This window comes from Rutidosis leptorrhynchoides, chromosome 10 (genome assembly GCF_046630445.1).
Source record: "Rutidosis leptorrhynchoides isolate AG116_Rl617_1_P2 chromosome 10, CSIRO_AGI_Rlap_v1, whole genome shotgun sequence".
Classification (NCBI taxonomy): Eukaryota; Viridiplantae; Streptophyta; class Magnoliopsida; order Asterales; family Asteraceae; genus Rutidosis; species Rutidosis leptorrhynchoides.
In genome coordinates, this window is record NC_092342.1 from 78120187 (window position 1) to 78133645 (window position 13459).

At 33.4% G+C, this 13459-nt stretch overlaps 1 non-coding gene across 1 annotated transcript; it reads left to right on the top strand.

Annotated features, from left to right (window-relative positions):
• The first annotated feature begins 8196 nt into the window (after positions 1-8196).
• On the top strand, positions 8197-8303 carry LOC139873835 (small nucleolar RNA R71). Its single transcript, XR_011767549.1, has one exon. It is a non-coding gene; the product is annotated as a small nucleolar RNA R71 (small nucleolar RNA).
• Positions 8304-13459: the final 5156 nt, after the last annotated feature.

The following is a 13459-nucleotide window of genomic DNA, read 5'->3' on the forward strand; positions in this document are numbered from 1 at the left end:
AGTTACATCATAATATTATAATATGGTTCAATCCATTTGTCCAGAGGTTCTACATTTTAGTTACCACTATGGATATTTAGTTGGACATTATAACGGCATAAAAATATAAATTATATAAAGTGGACATGGTAACAATAATAATAATAATAAACGATAACAATAATAAATAATAAATAATGATAATAACGACGATAATAATAAATATTACAATAACAATAAAAATAACAACAATAATAATAATAATAATGATAACAATAGAAATAATAACGATAATAACGATACGTGAAAATAAAGTTAGGACGTGTAGACTTACAGCGAGTTGGAACGGTAAAAAGTGATATAATTAGCGTAGCGGTACCCGGACATAATTCTAATTTAAAACCCATAAATTAAACGTTACAATAACTTTATCATTAAAATAAACTTAAATTAAAATTAAAATTATAAATATAAATTATTTATTACAGAAGAGAAAAGAAAATATTGTGTACATAAAGCTCGAGCAAACTGGCTTTTTATAGATATGTGGCCTGCTACAGTAACCCATGCGATCGCATGGGTTTTATGCCTATTTCCCATGCGATCGCATGGCCGCCAGATCCAGCTCACAATTTTTTCGATTTTTACTTGTCGACATATTATAAAAATATATATAATATATAAATAATTTATATAATTATTTAAATATTATATTATATTCTTGTGCATATTTGACTCATAATTTTGGCTCCGATGTCTCGTACATTTACGCCCGGTTTATGTCTCAGTTCCGGTTTCTCGAACGTCTTTTCGTACAATTTAATATCGTGTAATTTGCGTTCCGCAACTTGCATTCTTGTCAATCTTTAGACGATTTTCTTGGATAATTTAAACCACTTGGAGTGTAACTTGTACGTTTGAGCATTTTGGACGTTTTTGCCTTTTAAATCTTCGTTTTCGACTTTAAATCTTCATTTTTGAGCGATCTTCGTCTTTCGTCTTCGCACTTATTTATTTAAACGATTACAACTAAAAATAAGGAAATTATAATTAAAAACATTACATTTTGGAATGATATTGCGTCTAAATATATGTTCGTTTTAAGCAATATCAAATATCCCTACACTTGAACGTTACTTGTCCTCAAGCAATATAGAACTTTGAAATAAAACATACTTCACACAAATCACTTCTTTATTTTTCACACTTTATACATCAGTGATTTTAATACGGTGTAAACAATGATAGTAACGATGTGGTTTACAGTCCCACATGACTATGAAAATTTAGATCCTTTAAGGAAATTGGATCTTTATGAAAACATTTGATCTTTTGAAAATTTAATCTAGCTTTTACCCCAGATAAGTTTCCCGATTTAACCCTTTATCGGTGTTGCAAATTGTTTTTGTGGGTGTTGTGGGTTTCAAATTTTAAAATTTTAGTTCAAAATTTGCAGTTTTGTGTCACCCACTAGCTAACCTTGTATTAGGAAAGCAACACATCCAGTATACTTGCCCCGTATATTACCTTTCAGTAAACTACCGTCCGGTTGTAAAGGAAAGCGATGAACAAGCAACTGTTAAGGCAATGTCTAATGACATGCTTTTGATTATGGTCCTAAAATGTGTCGGATGCAATTACTCTCCTTTGTAGGAGAAATAGTAAAGATCACCCTATAATTTTTCGGTCTGGCACAAGGTCCTGTCTTCGACCATGCTATGCAACCACCGTTCTTACAGTTGACACCCGATTTGGTTCAGGTGTCCTAATGAATTCCGATGAATTCTCAGGATTTTACGTTCAATGGTAATGAACGCATTGAAAATAGGTTTTCAGAAAACAAATCGGTTTTAATTTGATCAAAATATTTTCTAGTTCAAGCTCGAGTTTAGATATCATTGAATTCCACGAGTTTGTAATTCTCAATCTTTAAGGTCAATCTCAAGGATTGAGTAATATCAGGCTTAAATGCTGATTTTTAATCTTTAAGGAGATTATCCTTTCTGGGGGTCTGATTCATTAGTCTTATCAAGCTAATTTGCAAGGCGCCCTCCCCATTTTACTCGACAGATCCTCTCATGGTTAGGATAATTCTGACCACATGGCGACCTTGTTTGATGCTGAGGTCCGTGGATTTCCAGCTGATTTTTGAGAAAACTTTTCAAGGTTTTTCGTAGACTCTACAACTGGTCTGGACGACAACTTCCTGACCTAAATCAAGAAGCGCGTTTCTTTTTCTGAAGACTTTACTTCATTTTAATGATGGAATTGATTCATCGTGTAGATCCATCTTTTCTTTTATCTTTATTATAATATTGCGGGTAAAACAGTCAATTTATACAGCCCAAAGCAAAAGTACCTGCAATAAACTTCGCACAAACATGTGATAATAGCTCATATATATTGACAAATCTCCCCACACTTGGCTTTTTTCATGCGTCTTTTTATTTATAATAAATAAATTCAAGCGTTTTAGTTGTTTCTCAATTTATGTCCTTTTTTAAGGTTAACAATGATTTCGGTACCTGCACCTAGTTTTATCGTTCATAAACATATTAAACAAGATTTGAATTCATTTAGTTAAATTTTTTTTTTAAATTTTCACAAAATTTAGAAAATAAGCCTAGTGTAAACCCGAGAGAATTTATAACCCCTCCCCACACTTGAGATCATGCAATGCCCTCATTTGCAATGAAATCAGACAAGATTAAATTCATGAGGGCAATTAGAATAGAAAGGGAGTTAAAACCTCTTTAGCTAAAAAGCCGTAACTTGCGAGTTTTCTGTTTAATCCGTTGATGTTGATTTGTTCGTCATCCCAAAATTTCTGTCATCTTTTCATATGTTTTGCCAAAAATTGGTTGCTTTTGCTGAACTAAATTTCAGTCTTTGAAAATGCGTCTTTTACCATTATTAGTACATAAAATAAACTACAAACATATATACATATTTTTGAAGTTTGGTATATTACCCCACATTCAAATAATATTTTTGGCATACTTTAGATCAATAATATTAAAATAATGATAACAAAATTTTTTGCCCCTTCCTTGGGTAAAGCAATTTCGGTTCTACAACCAAGTTTTCAACTCACGACGAATTTTAGAAATCAATTTTTTAAACTTAATGAAATAAAGTAAATTTTGTTTTTAAATTCACACAAACCTTAAATTTAAAAGCATATTAAGTTCATACAAAACTAAAAAAAATTCAGAATGGAAGGAGAAGACTAGTTCTTTAGTGTCTGCTAACGGAAAAGACCAATCGGGCTCCACTCTTGAAAAAATTTGAAACGTTTTAAGAAGGCGAGTGGTTAGCTAAAATTACCCTAAATTTATTTGTCCTTAGGGTAGAATGTGATGTCATCTCTTTCAGTGTTGTTGAACCCTTCATAGTAGAATTTAAGTCTGTGACCATTCACATTGAAAATACCACCATTCTTGTCATATAACTCTACGTATTCGGATGGAAATGCTTGTTTTACTTAATACGGTCCCCTCCATCGGGACTTAAGTTTCCCAGGTGAAAACTTAAAACGTGATTGAAAAACTAGAACTTTGTCCCCTGGTTCAAATGTTTTCTTCTCTTTTAAGCGAGCATCGTGCCATTTCTTAGTTCTCTCTTTGTAAGATCTCGAGTTTTCATATGCTTGAAGTCTTAGCTCGTCTAATTCATGCAATTGTAAGAATCGATTTTCTCCGGCTTCCACAAGGTCCGTATTACATTCTTTTATTGCCCAGTACGCCTTATGTTTAACCTCGACAGGTAGATGACACGCCTTACCATATATTAATCGAAAAGGAGTGGTACCAATGGGCGTTTTAAACGCGATTCTAAATGCCCACAGCGCATCATCTAGCTTTTGATGCCAGATTTTTGGATTATTCTTAACTGTTCTTTCTAAAATTCGTTTAAGACCTCGATTTGTGTTTTCAACTTGGCCACTCATTTGAGGGTGGTAAGAAGTTGAGAAATGATGATTAACTCCATACTTTTTAAGTACTTTCTCGAGTAATTGATTTGTAAAATGAGTTTCACGATCACTGATTAATGCTTTCGGAAGCCCGAATCGTGAGAAAAGGTTTTTGAGAAAGCTGACAACAACTCGAGCATCGTTAGTAGGTAGAGCTTTTGCTTCAGCCCATTTAGAAACGTAATCGACTGCTATGAGAATGTACTTGCATTTGTTAGAAGCGGGGAATGGACCCATGAAGTCAATACCCCAAATGTCAAATACTTCGCATACTAGGATGCTTTGTTGTGGCATTTCGTCTCTCTTGGAGATTTTTCGGATCTTTGACAAGCATCACAGGTTTTTACCATATTGTGTGCATCTTTGAAAATTGTGGGCCAGTAAAAACCTGAGTCAAAAACCTTCTTAGCTGTATAGCTTGGTCCGAAATGTCCACCAGCTGGTCCTTGATGACAGTGCTCCAGAATTTATTGAGCTTCTTTACCGTATACACATCGACGAATAACTTGATCTGCTCCTATACGAAAGAGATTAGGGCTTTCCCAGAAGTAAAACTTCTGATTAGCGAAAAATTTCTTCTTTTGCTGATAAGTTTGATTCTTAACAAGAATTCCCGCGGCTAGATAATTGGCAAAGTCCGCAAACCATGGAATTTCTTCTTCCATTTTAATTTTCATAAGGAACTCGTCTGGAAAAGTATCGTGAATAACAGATTCGTCGAGTGTTTCTAAGTTAGGATTTTCAAGACGGGATAAGTGACCTGCAGCGAGATTTTTAGCGCCCTTTTTATCCTTGATTTCAATGTCGAATTCTTGTAGGAGAAGAATCCAACGAATTAGTCTAGGCTTAGCATCTTGCTTCTTGAATAAGTACTTTAGTGCTGAATGATCGGTATAAATAATTGTTTTAGATAACACCAGGTAAGATCTAAACTTATCGAAAGCAAAAACTACTGCAAGAATCTCCTTCTCAGTAGTTGTGTAATTCAACTGAGCTCTTGTAAGTGTTTTACTTACATAGTAGATTGGTTGAAATTTGTTATCTTGACGTTGGCCTAAAACAGCTCTCAGTGCAAAATCACTAGCATCACACATTAGCTCGAAAGGTTTGGACCAGTCGGGTGATACCATAATAGGTGCATTCGTAAGTTTCTCTTTCAGAATGGAGAAAGCATTTAGACATTCTTCGTTGAAATCGAATGTACTGTATTTCTCAAGAAGTTTAGTCATGGGTCGAGCGATTTTGGAAAAGTCCTTTATGAATCGTCGATAGAATCCCGCATGACCAAGGAAACTACGAATTCCTTTAACATTGGTTGGAGGAGGAAGTTTTGAAATAACGTCTATCATAGCTTTGTCTACTTCCATTCCAGCTCGAGAAATCTTGTGTCCTAAAACAATGCCTTCCTTCACCATGAAGTGGAATTTCTCCCAGTTTAAAACAAGATTTGATTCTTCACAACGAATTAGCATTCGTTCAAGGTTTGAGAGACATGAGTTGAAGGAGTCCCCAAAAATATAGAAATCGTCCATAAAGACTTCTATACTTTCTTCAATCATGTCATGAAAAATTGCCATCATACACCTTTGGAAGGTGCCTGGTGCATTACATAATCCGAATGGCATTCGTCGGTACGCAAAAGTACCAAATGTACAAGTAAAAGTGGTCTTGTCTTGGTCTTTTGGATCAATTGGAATTTGAAAATAACCGGAGAATCCATCAAGGAAACAGTAGTAATCTTTTCCCGCCAAACGTTCTGGCATTTGGTCGATAAATGGTAGCGGGAAATGATCTTTCCTTGTAGCGTCGTTTAGACGACGATAGTCTATACAGACTCTCCACCCAGTGACTGTTCTTGCAGGAACGAGTTCGTTCTTATCATTTAGAATAACAGTCGTACCCCTTTCTTGGGTACTACTTGTACAGGACTTACCCACGGGCTATCGGATATAGGGTAAATTAACCCGGCGTCAAGTAATTTGATAACCTCCTTTTTGACAACTTCTTTCATGTTAGGGTTTAACCTCCGTTGCCTTTGTACCACGGGTTTAAAATCTTCTTCCATTAGAATTTTGTGAGTACAATAAGCAGGGTTAATCCCTGGAATATCAATTGTTTTCCAAGCAATTGCCTTTTTGTGGGTTTTTAAAATAGACATTAACCTACCCTTTTCGTTATCAGAAAGTTTTGATGAAATTATTACGGGTAATTGTGACGTTCCTTGGAGATAAGCATACTCCAAATGTTCCAGGAGTTCTTTAAGTTCCAAGGTGGGTGGTTCTTCCAAGGAAGATTTTATCCGGAACCTATTACCGTCGGTAATTTCTTCAAAAGGTTCATCTTCCCCGGGAATTTCTTCTTCTACGTATTCTTCATCAGTGACTACCTTTAACAGCTTGTATAACTCTATATCGACATCAAAATCTTCACCTTCACCCATCGGGGTGAAATCTGAGGTGTCGACATTTAATAGTTCTTGTAGTTCTTCCTCAATACAACAATCAACAATGTCTATTTGGAAACATTCGTCATCAGGAGACATAGGGTGTTTTATAGCCTTATCTATGTTCAATATAATTCTATCCTCCCCCACACCTAAGCTGAGATTTTTCTCTTTTACGCGCACAATTGCGTCCGCAGTATTTAGAAAGGGACGCCCTAGAATTAGGGGAACCTTACTATCTTCTTCCATTTCAAGAACAACGAAATCAGCAGGAAATATTAAGTGATTTACTTTAACCGGTAGGTTTTCAGCAATGCCAATAGGATAGTTGTAAGTTCTATCAGCTAATCGTATACACATCCTAGTTGGTTTTAAATCATCTAAGTTCAATTTTAAGTACAGGGAGTGAGGCATAAGGTTAATGCTCGCTCCTAAATCAGCTAATGCCTCGTACATTACTGAATCTCCCATTAGACAAGGAATGATGAAACTTCCAGGATCTCCAAGTTTTGATGGCAAATTTTGCTTTTGCAAAATTGCTGAGCATTCTTCATTAAGGAATGTGGTTTAAACTTCTGCATATTTTCCTTTGTCTGCTATAAGATCTTTGATAAACCTTCCATAATTCGGCATACCCGCAAGAACATCTACAAGCGGTACATTTATACAAATTTGCTTAATCATGTCAGCAAACTTGTTGTATTGTGCTTGTAATTTATCTTTCTTCAAACGTTGCGGATATGGAATTGGAAGTTTGTATACCTTCAATGGTGCTTGATTTTGAGTCTTTGGTGCACTTGTGGTTGGCACCGTATTTTCTTCCACCACAGGTTCGTTTTCTTGTGAAACATGAATAGGAGTGAGAGGCTTTGGAATCTCTGGGTTAATGGTTAACCCAGTTCGCATAGTGATTGAATTAACTTACGAAATATTACTTGAATTTTGAGTTTCCTTACCCTTTGGGTTTGGTTGCGTGTTGGATGGTAAAGTTCTCGATTGCCTTTCAGCAAGCAATTGAGATATTCTTCCCATATCTCTTTCAAGGTTTTGAATTGACGCTTGATGATTCCTTTGGACTTGCTCGTTTCCCGTTTGGACTTGATGTAATTGTCTCTTCACTTGCTCATTCGTTTCTGATTGACTTTTGACAAAATTCATCATAACTTCTTCAAAGTTAGATTTCTTCTCTACTGGCTGCGTGTTATGATTTTGTTGTTGATATGGTAATTGAGGTAACGGTTGTTGTTGAAAATTTTGTTGAGGTGGAAATGGAGGTTGGTTTCTATTGAAAAAGCCAGGTGGTCCATTTCTTTGAAAAGCAAAATTCTTCGGGTTTTGATATCCTGGGTTTGCAGGTTGATAATTAGAATTCCCTCCTTGAAAATTTCCTTGTCTTTGATTGGCCATAAAATTAACTTGTGCTACTGAGTTCATTGGCCGATCATTGATATCACAATCTTTTGTGAAATGTGGTTGTCCACAGATTTCACATCCTACTTGTAATGCTAAAACTGTTGAATTTAGTTTCTCTATTTCTCTTACAAACTTTTTGAATTGATTCAACAGCGAAGCTATGGTTGTGTTGTTGTCTTCATTTTCTTCAAGGCTTGCCACCGTCCTTCTAGGTAGTTGATCTCTAGACGGTGTCCATTTAAAAGTATGAACTGACATGTCTTCTAACATGTCATACGCTTGATTTGGTGATTTGTACATAAATACTCCTCCAGCTGAGGAATCTAATATACCACGAGTATGTTCATCAATACCACGATAAAAAGTTTGTACTATTTACCCTTTTTGCAATCCATGTTGCGGACAATTTCGTAACATTCTTTTTAATCTTTCCCATGCATCATAAAGAGTTTCATCCGACTTTTGTTTAAAAGTGGTGTTTTCAGTTCTAAGTCTTTCGGCTTTTGCTGGTGGGAAAAATCGGGTAATGAATTTTTCTCTTAATTCGTTAAAAGTTGTGATAGAATCAGGTTTTGATGCTTTCAACCATGCTTTTACGTCTCCGATTAACGAGTACGGAAAAGTTCTTAACTTAAATGCATCTGAAGAAACATCTTTGTTTTTGTACAGTTCACATAAATCTTCAAAAGCTTCAAAATGTTCTATCGGATTGTTGTTAAGTCTTCCGTCAAATTGGTTTTCACGAACCATGTGCATAAACTGCCCCTTGACTTCCCAGTTTTCAGCCTCAATTTCAGGTCTTCTTATAGGTGCAAGTACGAGAGGGGGAACAGTTTGTCTGGTATTCCACATCGGTAGATCATTTGGATCAGGTGTTACTTCAGCCATTTCTTCTTTAATGACGATGGTTTCAAGTTTAGTTTTGATTTCTGGTTGACCACTAGTGTTTCCTACTTGTTTATCTTTTTTGTTGTTTTTCGGTGTTTTCGGTTGACTAGTACTACCTAAATTTTTTTTGTTTTTCTTGTTTTAATCTTTTGTTCAAGTTTCTTTCAGGTTCTGGATTAAGTGCAACGAGTTTAGGATTTCCTGAACGGGTCATACAATTACAAAATTGTATGTAGTCTTGAAGGATTCATTCACTAAGTGTATGAACATTGAACTTTCTTGAAAATGAATTTTCACGAAAGGATCGAATAACTAAAAACAATGATAAAAACCTTTAAACAAACAGATTTTCCTTCTGATTTTGCCCACGTTTTGAATAGCCAAAAGATGCAGCAGAGGGGCAGGATTCGTTTGGTCCCAATATAATTGAGTACTATTTGGCTCCAATAACCCAGTCCACGTACAAATCCAACTATTACTACGAATCAAAAAAATTATCTATTTATTTAACTGCCAACTTTCCCCGGCAGCGGCGCCAAAAAGTTGATGACGTGAAGATCGTGTCCTTTTATTTTGATCGAATTTAGATTGAATTTATTACACGAATTGGTTGTGATTATATGGTGTTCTTATGATTTCGGATTGATTTCACACATATAGGAAACTTTGTCCTATCCGTATAGTAATAGTTTATTTGGTAAATCCGGTTCGTTCCACAGGGAAATGGAGTTTTCAAGGTTTTAATCGCTAAAAGTTAATCTATTAAAAGGGGGATTTTGGATTAGGGTTTACTACTTAATTGAACGGAATTTAAATTTAACTAAAACGAAATAACTAAATTAACGACAATAAAAATACAATTTAACTAATTTGACAAAATAGAAGAAATAAGGTTTTTCATGGCAATATAGCAAAATAGTGAAAAGTAATTAAAATTTACTATATGGTAAATAGTGAAATTGATGAGATTTATAATAAGGTAAAGTAGTGGCTACTAAAATATGTCCCCTCTGGATTTATGGATTGTTTTTAAGTCCGATTATGATGTTTTAATATATATCCTTATATTTAATCTTCCGATTTATAAAGATTTAACTAACTAAAATTAAATCTAACTTTCGTTTCGATCTCGTTTTAGCGAATTAAATTATACCCCGATTATTTAAATTGAGATTTAATCCAGTTTTTACTTTCATTAAAACCAAAATTATAACGGTCTTACCCTTTTTATAATTACATGATTATATAAATTATAATATTACCCAAACTACCGAATCACACTTCTAAATTGTTGTCAATAATTTGTCCATATGTTCGTCTAGATCACTGAGGTGTTGAAGCATAATTTATGTAAATTCAATGCACTTTCGCTTATTAATTTTAATAAATTATGTGATAGGGGTGAAAATATTAAATTATATAACAATGGGTTGGTGATTAAACTTAATATTAAAAATAGTCAAAGTTACATCATAATATTATAATATGGTTCAATCCATTTGTCCAGAGGTTCTACATTTTAGTTAACACTATGGATATTTAGTTGGACATTATAATGGAGTAAAAATATAAATTATATAAAGTGGACATGGTAACAATAATAATAATAAACGATAACAATAATACATAATAAATAACGATAATAACGACGATAATAATAAATATTACGATAATAATAAAAATAACAACAACAACAATAATAATAATAATAATAATAATAATAATAATAATAATAATAATAATAATAATAATAATAATAATAATAATAATAATAATAACAATAGAAATAATAACGATAATAACAATACGTGAAAATAAAGTTAGGACGTGGAGACTTACAGCGAGTGGGAACGGTAAAAAGTGATATAATTAGCGTAGCGGTACCCGGACAGAATTCTGATTTAAAACCCGTAAATTAAACGTTACAATAACCTTATTATTAAAATAAACTTAAATCAAAATTATAATTATAAATATAAATTATTTATTACAGAAGAGAAAAGAAAATATTGTGTACATAAAGCTCGAGCAAACTGGCTTTTTATAGATATGTGGCCTGCTACAGTAACCCATACGATCGCATGGGTTTTATGCCTATTTCCCATGCGATCGCATGGCCGCCAGATCCAGCTCACAATTTTTTGGATTTTTACTTGTCGACATATTATAAAAATATATATAATATATAAATAATTTATATAGTTATTTAAATATTATATTATATTCTTGTGCATAGTTGACTTATAATTTTGGCTCCGATGTCTCGTACATTTACGCCCGATTGATGTCTCAGTTCCGGTTTCTCGAACGTCTTTTCGTACAATTTAATATCGTGTAATTTGCGTTCCGCAACTTGCGTTCTTGTCAATCTTTAGACGTTTTTCTTCGATAATTTAAACCACTTGGAGTGTAACTTGTACGTTTGAGCATTTTGGACGTTTTTGCCTTTTAAATCTTCGTTTTCGACTTTAAATCTTCATTTTTGAGCGATCTTCGTCTTTCGTCTTCGCACTTATTTATTTAAACGATTACAACTAAAAATAAGGAAATTGCAATTAAAAACATTACATTTTGGAATGATATTGCGTCTAAATATATGTTCGTTTTAAGCAATATCAATATGGATATACATATTGTTAACATGAGATTATGATAAGTAAGTATCTCCATAAGTATATTAACAATGAGTTATATACATAAATCAAGACTACTAACTTAAGGATTTCGAAACGAGACATATATGTAACGATTATCGTTGTAACGACATTTATATGTATATATATCATATTAAGATATATTAATATATCATAATATCATGATAACATAATAATTTAACATCTCATTAGATATAATAAATAATGGGTTAACAATATTAAATGAGATCTGATAGTGCTCCAAATGAACATATATTTAGTAGCAATATCCTCCCAATATGTAAATTATTTAGTTGTAATTGTCCTGTTGTAAGTTGTAATCGTTTATATTAATTAAGTGCGAAGATAAAAGGCGAAAACGACGATTTGAAGACACAAATGACCAAAAAGCTCAAATGTACAAGATACAATCCAAATGGTTCAATTTATTGATAAGAAACGTCTAAAAATGACAAGAGTACAAGTTGCGGAACGCAAAGTACAAGATATTAAATTATACGAAAGGACGTTCGGAAATCCGGAACCGGGACCTGAGCCAACTATCAACGCCCGACGCAACGGACTAAAAATTATGAGTCAACTATGCACAAGAATATAATATAATATTTAAATAATTATATAAATTATTTATATATTATATATATTTAAATAAAACGTCGACAAGCAAATGGCCAAAATTTTGTGAGCTGGATTTCGGACCTTCGCACTCGCGGAGCTCTGAAGGCTTAAACCTCCACGATCGCGGAGCACACCAGGATCAAAATTTCCTATAAATTCAACGAGCTTCTGTCGAGTTTTATACCACAAAAACAATAATCTCTCCCTCTGTAATATAATATATATATATATATATATATATATATATATATATATATATATATATATATATATATATATATATATATAGGGTAATTTTATATTAGTTAGTTTGGGTTATGTAAAGGTTATTTTACGGGTTTTAAAGTCGAAGTTCTGTCTGTGTAAAACTACGCGATAAATACTCAATGTAAGTTATGTTCTCCTTTTTAAATTAATGTCTTGTAACTAAGTTATTCTTATACTTATTTAAGCTGAAGTAATTGTGAAGTTGGGCTAAAATATTAAGACGGGGTAATTGGGCTTTGTACCATAATTGGGGTTTGGACAAAAGAACGACACTTGTGGAAATTAGACTATGAGCTATTAATGGGCTTTATATTTGTTTAACTAAATGATAGTTTGTTAATTTTAATATAAAGATTTACAATTGGACATACCTATAAATAACCATATACACTCAATCGGACACGATGGGCGGGATATTTATATGTACGAATAATCGTTCATTTAACTGGACATGGGAATGGATTAATAGTCTATGGAATTATTAAAACAAGGGTGAAATTATGTACAAGGACACTTGGCATAATTGTTAACAAAGTATTAAAACCTTGGGTTACACGCAGTCGACATCCTGGTTGATAATGCTAAAAACAAACATATATTTCATAGCATTATTCCTCAAGAAAGACAAGCTTTTAGTTGCAATTGTTTTATTTACAAGTGATATTCGTTTAAATAATAAAAGGTGAAGACAAAAGACAGATTCAACGAATTGAAGACGCAAACGACCAAAAAGCTCAAAAGTACAAAAGACAATCAAAGAGGTTCCAATTATTGATAAGAAACGTCTCGAAATTACAAGAGTACAAGATTCAAAACGCAAAGTACAAGATATTAAATTGTACGCAAGGACGTTCGAAAATCCGGAACCGGGACCAGAGTCAACTCTCAACGCTCGACGCAACGGACTAAAAATTACAAGTTAACTATGTATATAAATATAATATAATATATAATTAATTATATTAATTATATATATATTATATTTATAAATAAAAACCGTCGACAGAGAAAGACTCCAAAGTTGTGAGCTGTAATTTCAATCTCCGCGGGCAGAGAAAGACTCCAAAGTTGTGAGCTGTAATTTCAATCTCCGCGACTCGCGGAGTTTGAAGGCAAAAATGCCGCGAGTCGCGGAGCCTCAAAAGTCGAAAATCCCTATAAAGCTCGCGCATTCTGATCGTAAAAATTCACCAAATATATATCTCTCTCTCTCAATATATCGTA